At 46.1% G+C, this 20,163-nt stretch overlaps 1 protein-coding gene across 2 annotated transcripts in view; it reads left to right on the forward strand.

Moving 5' to 3' along the window:
- Window positions 1-4,854: 4,854 nt before the first annotated feature.
- LOC129867891 (zinc finger MIZ domain-containing protein 1-like) overlaps window positions 4,855-20,163 on the forward strand; it is a 470,202-nt gene continuing 454,893 nt past the window's right edge. The window contains exon 1 of one of the 2 annotated variants that reach the window (XM_055941400.1): window positions 4,855-5,144. The gene's annotated coding sequence lies outside the window, so the exon portion shown is untranslated. The remainder of the gene's footprint in view (window positions 5,145-20,163) is intronic. The other variant, XM_055941484.1, reaches the window with a different exon arrangement.

The following is a 20,163-nucleotide window of genomic DNA, read 5'->3' on the forward strand; positions in this document are numbered from 1 at the left end:
GCACACAGGATGGAGAAGCTGTCATTGTTAAAGTATGGGGATTATATTGGGGGGGATGTAGGTAGCACACAGGATGGAGAAGCTGTCTAAAGTATGGGGATTATATTGGGGGGGGATGTAGGTAGCACACAGGATGGAGAAGCTGTCTAAAGTATGGGGATTATATTGGGGGGGGGATGTAGGTAACACACAGGATGGAGAAGCTGTCTAAAGTATGGGGATTATATTGGGGGGGATGTAGGTAGCACACAGGATGGAGAAGCTGTCATTGTTAAAGTATGGGGATTATATTGGGGGGGATGTAGGTAGCACACAGGAGGACATTTTTCTCTGTTCAGATCCTTTCCTTATTAATTTCCAGCCAGATATAAAATGTTCCTTTTTTGATTAATTTAATTGAGTGGGTTAGATCTGCTCTAAACCAAATTAGTATACCTCCTTAGTCACTTCCCTGTTTCAATACCTGGTAGTTTGGTGGATGGGACTACCTGCTCTCTGTAACCTAGAGGGCAACCAGTGGGTCCATCTCCTCTATACCAGGTTTCTTGTAGGATGACAATGTCTTCTATTTCCAATTTCTTTGATGAAGTCTGGGTTCCTGCTCTTTAGGCCAAAGGCAGATGACCTCAGACCTTGTATATTCCAGAATGAGAGAGTAAGATCTTTGTGTTCCATAGTGTCTAGTGGTGTTTACATGTGGTTTAGGCTTAGTCCATTACAGTAGGTGTGAGCAGAGCATGTTGAGATACATACCTCGTAAGTCGCAGGATGGGGCTTGGTCGGGTGTAATACTGGGGGTTGGGCCTGTTGCTCTACTCACGACCTGGGCATATGTGAGGCTGTCATGTTGAGGTTCTTGTTGCAGGGGCATAGGGAGGGGGCAGAAGGGGCATAGGTCTGATATGGGGGGGGGGGGGGGGGGGGGGGGCTATATAGCTAGGGTTTGTTTGGGGTTGTCTCAGCTGGTTTGGTGTGGTTGGTGGTGCTGTGGTCTGGGTCTAGGTCCTCTTGGTGTGGGTTCTCTCGGTGCAGGTCCTTCAGGGGGGGGGGGGGGTCTTGCAGGTCTGGGAGAGTGTCTCGCCGGTCTGGGCAGAGTGTCTGGGTGGGGTGTCTGTTGATCTGTTGCTCCTGTGTGAGGTGCTGGGGCTGCTGTTGAGGATGACACTGGTCTGGGCGGGGTGTCTGTTGATCTGGGTGGGGTGTCTGTTGATCTGTTGCTCCTGTGTGAGGTGCTGGGGCTGCTGTTGAGGATGACGTCCTTCAGGGCAAAAGTTGGGATTGCTGCCTTGTAGAGACCTAGTCACAAAGGCTTTCCTGTCTGGATTTTGTGAACTAGCTCTCTGAGATCCACCATGTGTCTCTCCAGCTCTGTGAATTTATCCCTCTCAGTGATGGAGGAGCAGTGCAGTTGTGGGACCTGGGTGTATTCAGTGCTGGGGGGGGGTGACTATCCTCGTCTGCAGGACAGTTTGAAGAGGTGTGATCAGACTGACTCAGGATGGGGGAGTCGTCACAGAGAGAGACCTTTTCTTGCTGTGCTTTCTGTTTGATCCCGTAAAAGTCCTACTGGAATTGCATGAGGGTTCCCTGCGCCATTACTGTCCCAGACTTGTAGATGTTGACAGAGGTAGATTCAATCTCTAGTATTCTGAGTTTCCACCCTGGGCCAATATCCTCTCTCTTGACATAGGGGTAGTGTACTCTTATAACACTGTGCCAGGGGATGGTCTGTGTGGAACAGTAATTAGCTTACGTTTCTCTCTTTGTTGTAGTCAGCAAATAGTGTCTCTGGATTGTCCTTGAGGAGCTACTTTTTTGTACTTTTTCCCGTGCAGTGTTATTTTTAATATCCATGAGGTACTGTACTGTGATGAGGGATACGCCATGTATCTCTGCCCAGGGATACGCCATGGCGCAGGAGGCTTCAAAGGCCTCTACATTTGGATGGGGGGGGGGGGGGTTTGTTCGGCTCAAGAGTTTTCACACTTCTCACTTCACACTTCAGTGCTAATTGAAGATGTAGCAAGGTCAGTTTTGTCCTAGCAGCTTGGCATTTATTTTATTTTATTAAACTTTATTTAAATAGGCAACTCATTTAATAACAAAATTCTTATTTTACAATGACTCCCTACTCCGGCCAAATCCTCCCCTAACCCGGACAACGCTGGGCCGATTGTGCGCCGCCCTATGGGACTCCCGATCACAGCCGGTTGTGATACAGCCCGGGATCGAACCAGGCTCTGTAGTGATGCCTCTAGCACTGAGATGCAGTGCCTTAGACCACTGCGCCACTCAAGAGCCACTTGGTAGCTTAGTAGCCATATTTATTAAGCTTTATAGAACAAAATTAGCTAGCGATTGTCTTCTACTTTTTTGCAAACACCAGTCTCAACGTCAACAGCGAAGAGGCGACTCCAGGATGCTGGTCTTCTAGGCAGAGTTCCTCTGTCCAGTGTCTGTGTTCTTTTTCCATCTTAATCTTTTCTTTTTATTGGCCAGTCTGAGATATGGCTTTTTCTTTGCAACTCTGCCTAGAAGGCCAGCATCCCGGAGTCGCCTCTTCACTGTTGACATTGAGACTGGTGTTTTGCGGGTACTATTTAATGAAGCTGCCAGTTGAGGACTTGTGAGGCGTCTGTTTCTCAAACTAGACACTCTAATGTACTTGTCCTCTTGCTCAGTTGTGCACCGGGGCCTCCCACTCTTTCTATTCTGGTTAGAGCCAGTGTGCGCTGTTCTGTGAAGGTAGTACACAGCGTTGTCCCAGATCTTCAGTTTCTTGGCTATATCTCGCATGGAATAGCCTTCATTTCTCAGAACAAGAATAGACTGACGAGTTTCAGAAGAAAGTTTTTTGCTTCAAGTCATTTTGAGCCTGTAATCGAACCCACAAATGCTGATGCTCCAGATACTCAACTAGTCTAAAGAAGGCCAGTTTTATTGCTTCTTTAATCAGAACAACAGTTTTCAGCTGTATAATAATTGCAAAAGAGTTTTCTAATGATCATTAGCCTTTTAAAGTGATAAACTTGGATTAGCTAATACTCAGGGCGGCAGGTAGCCTAGTGTTAATGTACGAGCGTTAAGCTAGTAACTGAAAGGCTGCTAGATCAAATCCCAGAGCTGACAAGGTAAAAATCTGTTGTTCTCCCCCTGAACAATGCAGTTAACCCACTGTTCCTAGACCATCATTAACTGACTTGCCTAGTTAAATAAAGGTTAAATACAAAAATAAAAATAAATACAACGTGCCATTGGAACACAGGAGTGATAGTTGCTGATAATGGACCTCTGTACGCCTATGTAGATATTCCATTCAAAATCAGCCGTTTCCAGCTACAATAGTCATTTACAACATTAACAATGTCTACACGGAGGACCTGAGCCCTAGAACCATACGTCAGGACTACCGGGCATGATGACTCCTTGCTGTCCCCAGTCCACCTGGCCTTGCTGCTATTCCAGTTTCAACTGTTCTGCCTGCGGTTATGGAACCGCTACCTGTCCCAGACCTGCTGTTTTCAACTCTTAATGATCGGCTATGAAAAGCCAACTGACATTTATTCCTGATTATTATTTGACCATGCTTGTCACTTATGAACATTTTGAACATCTTGGCATAGTTCTGTTATAATCTCCACCCGGCACAGCCAGAAGAGGACTGGCCACCCCTCATAGCCTGGTTCCTCTCTAGGTTTCTTCCTAGGTTTTGGCCTTTCTAGGGAGTTTTTCCTAGCCACCGTGCTTCTACACCTGCATTGCTTGCTGTTTGGGGTTTTAGGCTGGGTTTCTGTACAGCACATCGAGATAATAGCTGATGTACGAAGGGCTATATAAAATAAACTTGATTTGATTTGATACACTGTATTTCTGATCAATTTGATGTTATTTTAATGGTAATTTTTTTTTGCTTTTTTATCAAAAACATGTGACCCCAAACGTTTGAACGGTAGTGTATATTTATTTATTTAACACTTATTTAACCAGGCAAATTGACTGAGAACAAATTCTCCTTTACAGCAACGCCCTGGGAAATAGTTACAGGGGAGAGGAGGGGGGATGAAAGAGCAAATGAACAAATAAGCCACAAGTAGCAAATAAGCCATTAGATATTTTGTTAACCAAATTCGACACTCATTGACCTCCATACAAAAACTCCTAAATTGGTGAGTGAAAAAAAGCGAAAAAACGCCACCTGCTGGAGGTGACAGATTTTGGGCCCAGTTATCCGTCTCGTTTCACCTCTTCATCCTCTCTGGTGTCCTCGGTTGAAAGATGAGCGGAGGACACTCTTCCGTTTTTCTACTAACAAATTGACACACTCCCTCGACCACTTTATCGGTTTCCGGGTCACGGAGGAGCGAGGAGGAGAGAGGACGGTCTTTTTGGCCAAAAGAGAAAACCCCTTTGTTAATCAGACCTTTCCATCAGAGATTGCAACCAGGAAAACACGGAACATGACTTTAACTAGGATGCGGAACACTGGAGAGTAATAATACTAATAATGATAGTAATCATAGTAATATTAATATGAATAATAATAATAATGAATAATATGTAAAAATATCCCATTTTGTAGATTGATAACACAAGGTGTTTTAAAAGGTGGTGAACGTTATTTTTTTCCCCAAAGTGACAGAGTAGATAATTGATATTGACTGTATATGTATCCATGTTATGTATATATATGTGTTTATTTATTACCAATTTTTCACAAATACAATGTCCTATTCCTAAAAATAATAAATTATTATTATCATTAAATACGTCTACGTTTAATTATCCCGTTATATAATGAAATAACACCGTGTTTATAGCGTAACAGATGTCAAATTCTTCCAGGCGACAAGCTCAGAGTCCATTCCAGTGTCTTCCTGTACTTGTTACGTCTCCTCACTGTAAATCCGCAACACATTTTGTTCCTAACCACCAAGCATGGCCCTTTGGGAATAGAATGGCCAATGTAATTTGACACTTCAACTTACTGTGCTCTCTATCTTAGTTGATTCACCCACTGACGTTGAGCCCCAGTCATTCTCAGTGGTAGTGACTAGAGGAAGATCATTTAAAAAAAAAAAAACAAGATCCTGAAATTTACCAAAGAGGACTTTCTCCGAGTCGTTTCGCCACTCGCTTTAAATCTGGTAAGTTAAGTTACGTGATTGTTCTGTTGGTTGCAGTCTGTGTCTGTCGCGTTGAACACCTCTCGCTCGGGAGGGTTTTGTGATTTATTTTTTCTTCTACCAGTTGGTTCGTTGGGATTGTTTCCCCGACAATGGAGTGACCACTTGAAGCAACATTAGGGCGCTTGTCGTGTTATCAACGCTGCGACGTCGCTGGACGGAGATAGAGACGTATTGTAGGATAGTTGGCAGGTTGTGCATTTCGTCCGTTATAGCCGAGATGCCGTAGCCTGGTCTTCACGGCGGCGGATGTGTTGTTTCGTAGATTTTTGGTGGATCAAGACTCGGATCAGTCCAGCAGTGTGTGTGTGTGTGTGTGTGTGTGTGTGTGTGTGTGTGTGTGTGTGTGTGTGTGCGCGGGTTTAGATATGTGGGTCGTGTCTTGCTGGTCACTTTTAGGAGATTGCATTGGTGTAGAGCGAGACACATGGCATTGCAACAATCTTTCTTTGTCATGTGTCAAAATTCGAGGGGTAGAGAGAGAGTGTTACAATTTAACATGCATTATTAACAACCATTGCAATATCATACAATGTGATTTACTTAACCTGCTGTTTAGGCTAGCCCATTCATTAGAAATATGCGTCATAATTCGTAATGATCCCATGTAGGTTATAGGCTAAGGTTAGCCTATATTATTTAGTAATGGGTTTATCATTAGCCTACTACTTGTGTGTGCACAAGTTACACACCTGATAGGGGTTGTTGTAACCCCACTGTTATTACTGTTTTAGTGGGTTGAACTCATTCACTCCCTGAATTCTGTCGGTGTCTGGATCTGAATCCAGAAGGGACTGAAGGTGGGCCTCTCTCACACAGAACTAGCTTTCCTTTCATAGCTGCCTGTACATCTGTCTAGGAAGAACCGCCAAGAGGGGGAAAAAAATAAGCCAGAAGCACACCACCCTAGCTGCTCTGCTTTCTAATCACTGTCAGAGATAGAGAAAGGGAGAGAGAGGTAGTCTATCTACCTCTCTCTGTCTCTCTCTGTCTCTCTCTGTCTCTCTCTGTCTCTCTCTGTCTCTCTCTGTCTCTCTGTCTGTCTCTGTTTCTCTGTCTCTCTACCTCTGTCTCTCTCTGTCTCTCTCTCTCTCTCTCTACCTCTCTCTGTCTCTCTCTGTCTCTCTCTGTCTCTCTGTCTGTCTCTGTCTCTCTGTCTCTCTACCTCTGTCTCTCTCCCTTTCTCTCTCTCTCTCTCCCCCCTCTCTCTCCCTTTCTCTCTCGCTTTCTCTCTCTGTCTCTCTCTCTCCCTTTCTCTGTCTCTCTCTCTCTGTCCCTTTTCTCTCTTGAGAGACACTTAAAAAGTAGACTACTGTTATAAAAATATATATAATAATATTCAGATAAATCTCCCAATTGTTGCATGCCACTATATTTGTCTACTTTGGCTGTAAAGTATGTTTTGAGAGTGTCTACTTCTTGACTATTGTGATTTATAAAAAACAGGGAGAGAAACACATGTTTCTAGTCTTTATGTGCTGAGAGAGAGGTCCAAGATGGGTTTTCAATAGGTGACCTGACTAAAAGTCAACCACTCGCTCTACCTCTCTCTCTCAACCTCTGCCTCTCTCTCTCTCTCTCTCTACCTCTCTACCTCTCTCTCTACCTCTCTCTCTCTACCTCTCTACCTCTCTCAATTCAAATCAAGGGGCTTTATTGGCATGGGAAACATGTGTTAACATTGCCAAAGCAAGTGAGGTAGACAATACACAAAAGTGAAACAAACAAAACGAATTAACAGTAAACATTACACATTACACACATCTCTCTCTCTACCTCTCTCTACCTCTCTACCTCTCTCTCTCTACCTCTCTCTCTCTCTACCTCTCTCTCTCTCTACCTCTCTCTCTCTCTACCTCTCTCTCTCTCTACCTCTCTCTCTCTCTACCTCTCTCTCTCTCTACCTCTCTCTCTCTCTACCTCTCTCTCTCTCTACCTCTCTCTCTCTCTACCTCTCTACCTCTCTCTCTCTACCTCTCTCTCTCTCTACCTCTCTCTCTCTCTACCTCTCTCTCTCTCTACCTCTCTCTCTCTCTACCTCTCTCTCTCTCTACCTCTCTCTCTCTCTACCTCTCTCAATTCAAATCAAGGGGCTTTATTGGCATGGGAAACATGTGTTAACATTGCCAAAGCAAGTGAGGTAGACAATACACAAAAGTGAAACAAACAAAACGAATTAACAGTAAACATTACACATTACACACATCTCTCTCTCTACCTCTCTCTACCTCTCTACCTCTCTCTATCTACCTCTCTCTCTCTCTACCTCTCTCTCTCTCTCTCTACCTCTCTCTCTCTCTACCTCTCTCTCTCTCTACCTCTCTCTCTCTCTACCTCTCTCTCTCTCTACCTCTCTCTCTCTCTACCTCTCTCTCTCTCTACCTCTCTCTCTCTCTACCTCTCTCTCTCTCTACCTCTCTCTCTCTCTACCTCTCTCTCTCTCTCTCTACCTCTCTCTCTCTCTCTCTACCTCTCTCTCTCTCTCTCTACCTCTCTCTCTCTCTCTCTACCTCTCTCTCTCTCTACCTCTCTCTCTCTCTCTCTCTCTACCTCTCTCTCTCTCTCTCTCTCTACCTCTCTCTCTCTCTCTCTCTACCTCTCTCTCTCTACCTCTCTACCTCTACCTCTCTCTACCTCTCTACCTCTCTCTCTCTACCTCTACCTCTCTCTCTCTACCTCATCAGAACAGCAGTGTGTGTCTGAGTGGAATTGGTCCCGTCCACGTGTAGCAGTGATTCAGCGTTTGAAACATGGCTTGTAGTTTCAAACTATTAAATAGGACCTTCATCACTTGTGGCAGTAATTGGGTATTGGTTCATCATCGTCTTCCAAGTTTACTCTTTTGTAAAAATGAATGGGATATGAGTGACATCCCAAAGGATCAAAGCGAGGCACTCGATGGAACCTGTAAAGAAGTAAAGAAGCATTGATTTAAGGTAGCAGCCCTGTGTGTGACCATTTGTCTGTTAGGTGACATGTTGCTTGATCAGAGTCTGGATTCCAATAGAATCCTTCAATCTCAAGGACTGGAGAGCACCCCCCCCTCCCTCTCTTTCTCCCCCTCCATCCTCCCCACCCTCCTCCTCCTCCCTCTCTTTCTCCCCCTCCTTCCCCTCCGCAACCTCTCAGGGGGCCCCCAAGTTGAGCATGTGAATTATCATGGGGCAGACACACACACAGACTCAACCATGCTGACCTTAGCTGTAGCCTCCTCTATTAACCAAGGGAAAGGTGTTAGCTGTAGCCTCCTCTACCAACCAAGGGAAAGGTGTTAGCTTTAGCGTCTCCTACCAACCAAGGGAAAGGTGTTAGCTGTAGCCTCTCCTACCAACCAAGGGAAAGGTGTTAGCTGTAGCCTCTCCTACCAACCAAGGGAAAGGTGTTAGCTGTAGCCTCCTCTACCAACCAAGGGAAAGGTGTTAGCTGTAGCTTCCTCTACCAACCAAGGGAAAGGTGTTAGCTGTAGCCTCCTCTACCAACCAAGGGAAAGGTGTTAGCTGTAGCCTCCTCTACCAACCAAGGGAAAGGTGTTAGCTGTAGCCTCCTCTACCAACCAAGGGAAAGGTGTTAGCTGTAGCCTCCTCTACCAACCAAGGGAAAGGTGTTAGCTGTAGCCTCCTCTACCAACCAAGGGAAAGGTGTTAGCTGTAGCCTCCTCTACCAACCAAGGGAAAGGTGTTAGCTGTAGCCTCCTCTACCAACCAAGGGAAAGGTGTTAGCTGTAGCATCTCCTACCAACCAAGGGAAAGGTGTTAGCTGTAGCATCTACCAACCAAGGGAAAGGTGTTAGCTGTAGCATCTACCAACCAAGGGAAAGGTGTTAGCTGTAGCCTCCTCTACCAACCAAGGGAAAGGTGTTAGCTGTAGCCTCCTCTACCAACAAAGGGAAAGGTGTTAGCTGTAGCATCTACCAACCAAGGGAAAGGTGTTAGCTGTAGCCTCCTCTACCAACCAAGGGAAAGGTGTTAGCTGTAGCTTCCTCTACCAACCAAGGGAAAGGTGTTAGCTGTAGCCTCTACCAACCAAGGGAAAGGTGTTAGCTGTAGCATCTACCAACCAAGGGAAAGGTGTTAGCTGTAGCATCTACCAACCAAGGGAAAGGTGTTAGCTGTAGCATCTACCAACCAAGGGAAAGGTGTTAGCTGTAGCATCTCCTACCAACCAAGGGAAAGGTGTTAGCTGTAGCCTCTACCAACCAAGGGAAAGGTGTTAGCTGTAGCATCTACCAACCAAGGGAAAGGTGTTAGCTGTAGCATCTACCAACCAAGGGAAAGGTGTTAGCTGTAGCATCTACCAACCAAGGGAAAGGTGTTAGCTGTAGCATCTACCAACCAAGGGAAAGGTGTTAGCTGTAGCATCTACCAACCAAGGGAAAGGTGTTAGCTGTAGCATCTACCAACCAAGGGAAAGGTGTTAGCTGTAGCATCTACCAACCAAGGGAAAGGTGTTAGCTGTAGCATCTCCTACCAACCAAGGGAAAGGTGTTAGCTGTAGCATCTCCTACCAACCAAGGGAAAGGTGTTAGCTGTAGCATCTACCAACCAAGGGAAAGGTGTTAGCAGTAGGCTCTACCAACTAAGGGAAAGGTGTTAGCTGTAGCATCTCCTACCAACCAAGGTAAAGGTGTTAGCTGTAGCCTTTACCAACCAAGGGAAAGGTGTTAGCTGTAGCATCTACCAACCAAGGGAAAGGTGTTAGCTGTAGCCTCCTCTGCCAACAAAGGGAAAGGTGTTAGCTGTAGCATCTACCAACCAAGGGAAAGGTGTTAGCTGTAGCATCTACCAACCAAGGGAAAGGTGTTAGCTGTAGCATCTCCTACCAACCAAGGGAAAGGTGTTAGCTGTAGCCTCTACCAACCAAGGGAAAGGTGTTGCTGTAGCCTCTACCAACCAAGGGAAAGGTCTTAGCTGTAGCATCTACCAACCAAGGGAAAGGTGTTAGCTGTAGCTTATACCAACCAAGGGAAAGGTGTTAGCTGTAGCCTATACCAACCAAGGGAAAGGTGTTAGCTGTAGCCTCCTCTATTAACCAAGGGAAAGGTCTTAGCTGTAGCCTCTACCAACCAATGGAAAGGTGTTAGCTGTAGCCTCCTCTACCAACCAAGGGAAAGGTGTTAGCTGTAGCCTCCTCTACCAACCAAGGGAAAGGTGTTAGCTGTAGCATCTAACAACCAAGGGAAAGGTGTTAGCTGTAGCATCTAACAACCAAGGGAAAGGTGTTAGCTGTAGCAACTCCTACCAACCAAGGGAAAGGTGTTAGCTGTAGCATCTACCAACCAAGGGAAAGGTGTTAGCTGTAGCATCTCCTACCAACCAAGGGAAAGGTGTTAGCTGTAGCATCTACCAACCAAGGGAAAGGTGTTAGCTGTAGCATCTCCTACCAACCAAGGGAAAGGTGTTAGCTGTAGCATCTCCTACCAACCAAGGGAAAGGTGTTAGCTGTAGCATCTCCTACCAACCAAGGGAAAGGTGTTAGCTGTAGCATCTCCTACCAACCAAGGGAAAGGTGTTAGCTGTAGCATCTACCAACCAAGGGAAAGGTGTTAGCTGTAGCATCTCATACCAACCAAGAGAAAGGTGTTAGCAGTAGCCTCTACCAACCAAGGGAAAGGTGTTAGCTGTAGCCTCCTCTACCAACCAAGGGAAAGGTGTTAGCTGTAGCCTCCTCTATTAACCAAGGTAAAGGTGTTAGCTGTAGCATCTCCTACCAACCAAGGGAAAGGTGTTAGCTGTAGCCTCCTCTACCAACCAAGGGAAAGGTGTTAGCTGTAGCCTCCTCTATTAACCAAGGTAAAGGTGTTAGCTGTAGCCTCCTCTATTAACCAAGGGAAAGGTGTTAGCTGTAGCCTCCTCTACCAACCAAGGGAAAGGTGTTAGCTGTAGCCTCCTCTACCAACCAAGGGAAAGGTGTTAGCTATAGCATCTACCAACCAAGGGAAAGGTGTTAGCTTTAGCCTCCTCTACCAACAAAGGGAAAGGTTTTAGCTGTAGCATCTCCTACCAACCAAGGGAAAGGTGTTAGCTGTAGCCTCCTCTATTAACCAAGGGAAAGATGTTAGCTGTAGCCTCCTCTATTAACCAAGGTTTTTTATTTATTTTATTTATTTATTTAACCTTTATTTAACCAGGTAGGCAAATTGAGAACACGTTCTCATTTACAATTGCGACCTGGCCAAGATAAAGCAAAGCAGTTCGACACATACAACAACACATAGTTACACATGGAGTAAAAACAAACATATAGTCGATAATACAGTGAAAAAAAAATAAGTCTATATACAATGTGAGCAAGTGAGGTGAGATAAGGGAGGTGAAGGCAAACAGATATATGTATAAATAAATAAAAATATAAAAAGGCCATGGAGGCGAAGTGAGTACAACACAGCAAGTAAAATAAAAACAAAAAAAAACACTGGAATGGTTGGTTTGCATTGGAAGAAAGTGCAAAGTAGAGACAGAAATAATGGGGTGCAAAGGAGCAAAATAAATAAATTAATAAATACAGTAGGTAAAGAGGTAGTTGTTTGGGCTAAATTGTAGATGAGTTATGTACAGGTGCAGTAATCTATGAGCTGCTCTGACAGCTGGTGCTTAAAGCTAGTGAGGGAGATAGGTGTTTCCAGTTTCAGAGATTTTTGTAGTTCGTTCCAGTCATTGGCAGCAGAGAACTGGAAGGAGAGGCGTCCAAAGGAAGAGTTGGTTTTGGGGGTGACTAGAGAGATATACCTGCTGGAGCGCGTGCTACAGGTAGGTGCTGCTATGGTGACCAGCGAGCTGAGATAAGGGGGGACTTTACCTAGCAGGGTCTTGTAGATGACCTGGAACCAGTGGGTTTGGCGACGAGTATGAAGCGAGGGTCAGCCAACGAGAGTGTACAGGTCGCAGTGGTGGGTAGTATATGGGGCTTTGGTGACAAAACGGATGGCACTGTGATAGACTGCATCCAATTTATTGAGTAGGGTTTTGGAGGCTATTTTGTAAATGACATCACCGAAGTCGAGGATTGGTAGGATGGTCAGTTTTACAAGGGTATGTTTGGCAGCATGAGTAAAGGATGCTTTGTTGCGGAATAGGAAGCCAATTCTAGATTTGACTTTGGATTGGAGATGTTTGATGTGGGTCTGGAAGGAGAGTTTACAGTCTAACCAGACACCTAGGTATTTGTAGTTGTCCACATATTCTAAGTCAGAGCCGTCCAAAGTAGTGATGTTGGACAGGCGGGCAGGAGCAGGCAGCGATCGGTTGAAGAGCATGCATTTGGTTTTACTTGTATTTAAGAGCAGTTGGAGGCCACGGAAGGAGAGTTGTATGGCATTGAAGCTCGCCTGGAGGGTTGTTAACACAGTGTCAAAAGAAGGGCCAGAAGTATACAGAATAGTGTCGTCTGCGTAGAGGTGGATCAGAGAATCACCAGCAGCAAGAGCGACATCATTGATGTAAACAGAGAAGAGAGTCGGTCCAAGAATTGAACCCTGTGGCACCCCCATAGAGACCGCCAGAGGCCCGGACAACAGACCCTCCGATTTGACACACTGAACTCTATCAGAGAAGTAGTTGGTGAACCAGGCGAGGCAATCATTAGAGAAACCAAGGCTGTCGAGTCTGCCAATGAGGATGTGGTGATTGACAGAGTCAAAAGCCTTGGCCAGGTCAATGAATACGGCTGCACAGTATTGTTTCCTATCGATGGCGGTTATGATATCGTTTATGACCTTGAGCGTGGCTGAGGTGCACCCATGACCAGCTCTGAAACCAGATTGCATAGCGGAGAAGGTGTGGTGGGATTCGAAATGGTCGGTAATCTGTTTGTTGACTTGGCTTTCGAAGACCTTAGAAAGGCAGGGTAGGATAGATATAGGTCTGTAGCAGTTAGGGTCAAGGGTGTCCCCCCCTTTGAAGAGGGGGATAACCGCAGCTGCTTTCCAATCTTTGGGGATCTCAGACGACACGAAAGAGAGGTTGAAGAGGCTAGTGATAGGGGTGGCAACAATTTCAGCAGATAGTTTTAGAAAGAAAGGGTCCAGATTATCTAGCCCGGCTGATTTGTAAGGGTCCAGATTTTGCAGCTCATTAAGAACATCAGCTGACTGTATTTGGGAGAAAGAGAAATGGGGAAGGCTTGGGCGAGTAGCAGAGGGGAGGGCAGTGCTGTTGTCCGGGGTAGGGGTAGCCAGGTGGAAAGCATGGCCAGCCGTAGAAAAATGCTTATTGAAATTCTCAATTATAGTGGATTTGTCGGTGGTGACAGTGTTTCCTATCTTCAGAGCGGTTGGAAGCTGGGAGGAGGTGTTCTTATTCTCCATGGACTTTACGGTGTCCCAGAACTTTTTTGAATTTGTGTTGCAGGAAGCAAATTTCTGCTTAAATGCTAGCCTTGGCTGTTCTAACTGCCTGTGTATATTGGTTTCTGGCTTCCCTGAAAAGTTGCATATCACGGGGGCTGTTGGATGCTAATGCAGAACGCCATAGGATGTTTTTCTGTTGGTTAAGGGCAGTCAGGTCAGGAGAGAACCAAGGGCTATATCTGTTCCTGGTTCTAAATTTCTTGAATGGGGCATGCTTATTCAAGATGGTGAGGAAGGCATTTAAAAAAAATGACCAGGCATCCTCTACTGACGGGATGAGATCAATATCCTTCCAGGATACCCCGGCCAGGTCGATTAGGAAGGCCTGCTCGCTGAAGTGTTTCAGGGAGCGTTTGACAATGACGAGTGGAGGTCGTTTGACCGCTGACCCATTACGGATGCAGGCAATGAGGCAGTGATCGCTGAGATCTTGGTTGAAAACAGCAGAGGTGTATTTGGAGGGCAAGTTTGTTAGGATGATATCTATGAGGGTACCCGTGTTTACGGAGTTGGGGTGGTACCTGGTAGGTTCATTGATAATTTGTGCGAGATTGAGGGCATCAAGCTTAGATTGTAGGGTGGCTGGGGTGTTGAGCATGTTCAAATTTAGGTCGCCTAGCAGCACGAACTCTGAAGATAGATGGGGGGCAATCAGTTCACATATAGTGTCCAGAGCACAGCTGGGGGCAGAGGGTGGTCTATAGCAGGCGGCAACGGTGAGAGACTTGTTTTTAGAGAGGTGGATTTTTAAAAGTAGAAGTTCAAATTGTTTGGGAACAGACCTGGATAGTATAACAGAACTCTGCAGGCAGTCTTTGCAGTAGATTGCAACACCGCCCCCTTTGGCCGTTCTATCTTGTCTGAAAATATTGTAATTGGGGATAAAAATGTCTGAATTTTTGGTGGTCTTTCTAAGCCAGGATTCAGACACGGCTAAAACATCCGGGTTGGTAGAGTGTGCTAAAGCAGTGAACAAAACAAACTTAGGGAGGAGGCTTCTAATGTTAACATGCATGAAGCCAAGGCTATTACGGTTACAGAAGTCATCAAAAGAGAGCGCCTGGGGAATAGGAGTGGAGCCAGGTACTGCAGGGCCTGGATTCACCTCTACATCACCAGAGGAACAGAGGAGAAGTAGGATAAGAGTACAGCTAAAAGCTATGAGAATTGGTCGCCTAGAGCTACTAGAGCAGAGATTAAAAGGAAGTTTCTGGGGGCGATAAAATAGTTTATAGGAATAATGTACAGACAAAGGTATGGTAGGATGTGAATACAGTGGAGGTAAACCTAGGTATTGAGTGATGATGAGAGAGATCTTGTCTCTAGAAACATCATTGAAACCAGGTGATGTCATCGCATATGTGGGTGGTGGAACTGAGAGGTTGGATATGGTATAGAGAGCAGGGCTAGAATCTCTACAGTGAAATAAGCCAATAAACACTAACCAGAACAGCAATGGACAAGGCATATTTACATTAAGGAGAAGCATGCTTAATCGAGTGGTCAATAAGGGTCCAGTGAGTAGAGGTTGGTTGGGGTCGTGGCGATCCAGACAGCTGGCCGGGTATATGGCTATCGGTAGCAGCATAGGATGGAGGTCTGTTTGTAGATACCTCGTGTGTTTCCGTCGGTAGGTTCCGTGTAGTGGGGTTTTGTTCAGATAGCAGCCGATAAGACAGCTAACGATTAGCGGGCCTCAGATGAGCGTTCAGGTAACGTCGGGACGGAGGTGCCGGTTGGATAAATCTCTCGGGGCAGATAACGTCGGCAGTCAGTCGTGAAGGCCCGGTGGGGTTCCGTATCTGCAGCAGCAACAAAAGAAACGGGTCCGGATGGTGATGGAACTCCTCAGCTGGCTAGCTCCAGCATGATTTGAGTTTGCTCCGGGGTCGACGTAAGCCAATAGTCACACGGTATGCAGCTAGCTAGCTGCGAAATCAAGGTGCAAGTGTCCAGAGCCTGCGGTTGGAATCCGGGGAAACTGAGAGAAAAAAAGTCCCGGAATGCTCCGGTCCGAGTCGCGTTGCACAAAAGTGCCGGTAGATTATCGAGCTAAAGGAATAGCTGATGACCGCAAAACATGGGCAGCTGAAACACCAACGCTAGCCAGCAAACCGGCTAATTTCGGGGCAGCTACAGATTAGCTTCTGGCTAGCTATCGGAGTAGCTTCTGGTTAGCTTTCAGGCTAGCTTCTGAATTAGCCCCTGGCTATCTTCCACGATGGATTTTCAGATTGAGGTAAATAATACTTATTGTAATTGGTGAAGCGGGTTGCAGGAAAGATTTTGCAGGAAAGCTTTTGTAGTTGAGTTCTTGGATAATAAAATAAATAAAAGATATGTGAAGAAAAGGTGTAAATATATATATATACAGGACACGACACGACAATACGGAAAAAGACGTCTGAACTGCTAAGCCATCTTGGAGTATATGGTAAAGGTGTTAGCTGTAGCATCCTCTATTAACCAAGGGAAAGGTGTTAGCTGTAGCATCTCCTACCAACCAAGGGAAAGGTGTTAGCTGTAGCCTCCTCTATTAACCAAGGTAAAGGTGTTAGCTGTAGCATCTCCTACCAACCAAGGGAAAGGTGTTAGCTGTAGCCTCCTCTACCAACCAAGGGAAAGGTGTTAGCTGTAGCCTCCTCTATTAACCAAGGGAAAGATGTTAGCTGTAGCCTCCTCTATTAACCAAGGGAAAGGTGTTAGCTGTAGCCTCCTCTATTAACCAAGGGAAAGGTGTTAGCTGTAGCCTCCTCTACCAACCAAGGGAAAGGTGTTAGCTGAAGCCTCCTCTATTAACCAAGGGAAAGGTGTTAGCTGCAGCCTCCTCTATTAACCAAGGGAAAGGTGTTAGCTGTAGCCTCCTCTATTAACCAAGGGAAAGGTGTTAGCTGTAGCATCTACCAACCAAGGGAAAGGTGTTAGCTGTAGCCTCCTCTACCAACCAAGGGAAAGGTGTTAGCTGTAGGACTAGAGTTAAGAAGCGCAGTCCCTCCACCAACACTACCCACACACCACACCATAACACCACCACCACCATACCATAACACTACCACACACCATACCATAACACCACCACCACCATACCATAACACCACCACACACCATACCATAACACCACCACCACCATACCATAACACTACCACCACCATACCATAACACTACCACCACCATACCATAACACCACCACCACCATACCATAACACTACCACCACCACACCATAACACCACCACACACCACACCATAACACCACCACCACCATACCATAACACTACCACACACCACACCATAACACCACCACCACCATACCATAACACCACCACCACCACCATACCATAACACTACCACACACCATACCATAACACCACCACACACCATACCATAACACCACCACACACCATACCATAACACCACCACACACCATACCATAACACCACCACACACCACACCATAACACCACCACCACCACACCATAACACCACCACCACCATACCATAACACCACCACCACCATACCATAACACTACCACACACCACACCATAACACCACCACCACCATACCATAACACTACCACACACCATACCATAACACCACCACACACCATACCATAACACTACCACACACCACACCATAACACCACCACCACCATACCATAACACCAGCACACACCACACCATAACACCACCACACACCATACCATAACACTACCACACACCATACCATAACACTACCACACACCATACCATAACACTACCACACACCACACCATAACACCAGCACACACCATACCATAACACCAGCACACACCATACCATAACACTACCACACACCATACCATAACACTACCACACACCATACCATAACACTACCACACATCACACCACCACCACCATACCATAACACCACCACCACCATACCATAACACCACCACACACCATACCATAACACTACCACCACCACACCATAACACCACCACCACCATACCATAACACCACCACACATCACACCATAACACCACCACCACCATACCATAACACTACCACACACCATACCATAACACCACCACACACCATACCATAACACCACCACCACCATACCATAACACTACCACACACCACACCATAACACTACCACCACCATACCATAACACTACCACCACCATACCATAACACCACCACCACCATACCATAACACTACCACACACCACACCATAACACCACCACCACCACCACCATACCATAACACCACCACACACCATACCATAACACTACCACCACCATACCATAACACCACCACCACCATACCATAACACCACCACCACCATACCATAACACCACCACACACCACACCATAACACTACCACCACCATACCATAACACCACCACACATCACACCATAACACCACCACCACCATACCATAACACCACCACACACCATACCATAACACTACCACACACCATACCATAACACCACCACCACCATACCATAACACCACCACCACCATACCATAACACCACCACCACCATACCATAACACCACCACATACCATAACACTACCACACACCATACCATAACACCACCACACACCACACCATAACACCACCACACACCATACCATAACACCACCACACACCATACCATAACACCACCACACATCATACCATAACACCACCACACACCATACCACCACCACACACCATACCATAACACCACCACCACCATACCATAACACCACCACACACCATACCATAACACCACCACACACCATACCATAACACCACCACACACCATACCATAACACCACCACACACCATACCATAACACCACCACACACCATACCATAACACTACCACACATCACACCATAACACCACCACCACCATACCATAACACCACCACACACCATACCATAACACTACCACACACCATACCATAACACCACCACCACCATACCATAACACCACCACACACCATACCATAACACTACCACACACCATACCATAACACCACCACCACCATACCATAACACCACCACCACCATACCATAACACCACCACCACCATACCATAACACTACCACACACCATAACACCACCACACACCACACCATAACACCACACCACACCATAACACCACCACACACCATACCATAACACCACCACACACCATACCATAACACCACCACACACCATACCATAACACCACCACACACCATACCATAACACCACCACACACCATACCATAACACCCCCACCACCATACCATAACACCACCACACACCATACCATAACACCACCACACACCATACCATAACACCACCACACACCATACCATAACACCACCACACACCATACCATAACACCACCACACACCATACCATAACACCACCACACACCATACCATAACACCACCACATACCATACCATAACACCACCACACACCATACCATAACACTACCACACATCACACCACCACACACCATACCATAACACTACCACACACCATACCATAACACCACCACCACCATACCATAACACCACCACCACCATACCATAACACCACCACACACCACACCATAACACCATACCATAACACCACCACACACCATACCATAACACCACCACACACCATACCATAACACTACCACCACCATACCATAACACCACCACACACCATACCATAACACCACCACACACCATACCATAACACCACCACACACCATACCATAACACCACCACACACCATACCATAACACCACCATACCATAACACCACCACCACCATACCATAACACCACCACCACCATACCATAACACCACCACCACCATACCATAACACCACCACACACCATACCATAACACCACCACACACCATACCATAACACCACCACACACCATACCATAACACTACCACACACCACACCATAACACCACCACACACCATACCATAACACTACCACAGACCATACCATAACACTACCACACACCATACCATAACACCACCACACACCATACCATAACACCACCACACACCATACCATAACACCACCACACACCATACCATAACACTACCACACACCATACCATAACACCACCACACACCATACCATAACACTACCACACACCATACCATAACACCACCACACACCATACCATAACACCACCACACACCATACCATAACACCACCACACACCATACCATAACACCACCACACACCATACCATAACACCACCACACACCATACCATAACACCACCACCACACATCACACCACCACCACACATCACACCACCACCACACATCACACCACCACCACCACACATCACACCACCACCACACATCACACCACCACCACCACACATCACACCACCACCACACCATACCATAACACCACCACACACCATACCATAACACCACCACACATCACACCACCTCTACATTTACGTCGGAAGTTTGCAAAAGAGCACCTGGATGTTCCACAGCACTTCTGGCAAAAATATTCCCAAGAATATTGCTGAACTGAAACAGTTTTGTAAAGAGGAATGGTCCAAAATTCCTCCTGACCGTTGTGCAGGTCTGATCCACAACTACAGAAAACGTTTGGTTGAGGTTATTGCTGCCAAAGGAGGGTCAACTAGT

The sequence above is a fragment of the Salvelinus fontinalis genome, chromosome 1, assembly GCF_029448725.1.
Source record: "Salvelinus fontinalis isolate EN_2023a chromosome 1, ASM2944872v1, whole genome shotgun sequence".
Taxonomy (NCBI): domain Eukaryota; kingdom Metazoa; phylum Chordata; class Actinopteri; order Salmoniformes; family Salmonidae; genus Salvelinus; species Salvelinus fontinalis.